Raw genomic sequence first — 1,122 nt, forward strand, 5'->3', positions numbered from 1 at the left:
CGGCCAGGGCTGCGGCCTCCGCTGGGCAGGGCGGTGGGCGGGGCCCCCAAGGCTCGGGTGAGGGGCACCTGGCACGCTGGCGCCCCCTCGCCTCTCCGCCGCCCAAGCAGGTGCTGGTCCAAGAGCAAAGCGCGTCTGGGCCGCGCTGACCGCAGCGTGGAACTCCGAGGCCCGGCGCCGGGCCACGGCTCACAGGTTACGGGATTACTAGCGGCTCAGGATGGCAACAGCAGAGCCGAAGGACAGCGCCTCTGGGCAGGGCCACACGCTCGCCAGCCTGCCGCGGCCGGGTCACCACCCAGCTTCCTTAGGAAAGTCGCCTTTGGGACTGCTCCCACGGAGAGGACAGCTTTTGCCAAAGACAGAAATGGACATTTAAAGAAGAGACTGGGAGGACTACCCCGAGGGCCGAGGTGCCTGGGCGCAGGGGCGGGTCTGTGCCCCCCGCTCTCCTCTGCCCGGCCTCTAGCCCTGCATCCAGCCCCAGATTTCACACCGTCGCGCTCTCAATTCTCAGCCCTACAACACCTCTTACAAAAACAGCCCTCAGCTCTGCCAGCTTTAAGGATAAAACCCAAAAGCTGTAGCAAGTAAAAACAACCGGGAGATGATGTGGAAAAATTTTATTAGAATTTGATTTCCATCTTGCAGAAAGAAAATGAGAAAAACCCTGTTCCGTGACTGCACCGACCTTTAAGTTCTGGCTGATTAAAAATAAATGAGGGCATTGCTTCCCGGGCAGGGTGGGCGGCCTGAGCAGCGGGGAGCGGCCGCAGCAGGACCTGGGGGCCACAGGTAGCCTTGCCGGCACGGGGTGCTCACCGGAGCCCCAGGACAACCCAGGGAAGCAGGCAGGGTACTGAGCCCGAGCTGTGGTGACCTCCCAGAGGACACTGAGGGGACATCACAGAGGACACTAAGGGGACATCACAGAGGACACTGAAGTGACCACAGAGGACACTGAGGGGCTCTCACAGAGGACACTGAAATGACCACAGAGGACACTGAGGGGCTCTCACGGGGACACTGAGGGGACATCACAGAGGACACTGAAGTGACCACAGAGGACACTGAGGGGCTCTCACAGAGGACACTGAAATGACCACAGAGGACACTGAGGGG

The sequence above is a fragment of the Condylura cristata genome, unplaced genomic scaffold (assembly GCF_000260355.1).
Source record: "Condylura cristata isolate star-nosed mole 26May11 unplaced genomic scaffold, ConCri1.0 scaffold00012, whole genome shotgun sequence".
NCBI classification, from domain to species: Eukaryota; Metazoa; Chordata; class Mammalia; order Eulipotyphla; family Talpidae; genus Condylura; species Condylura cristata.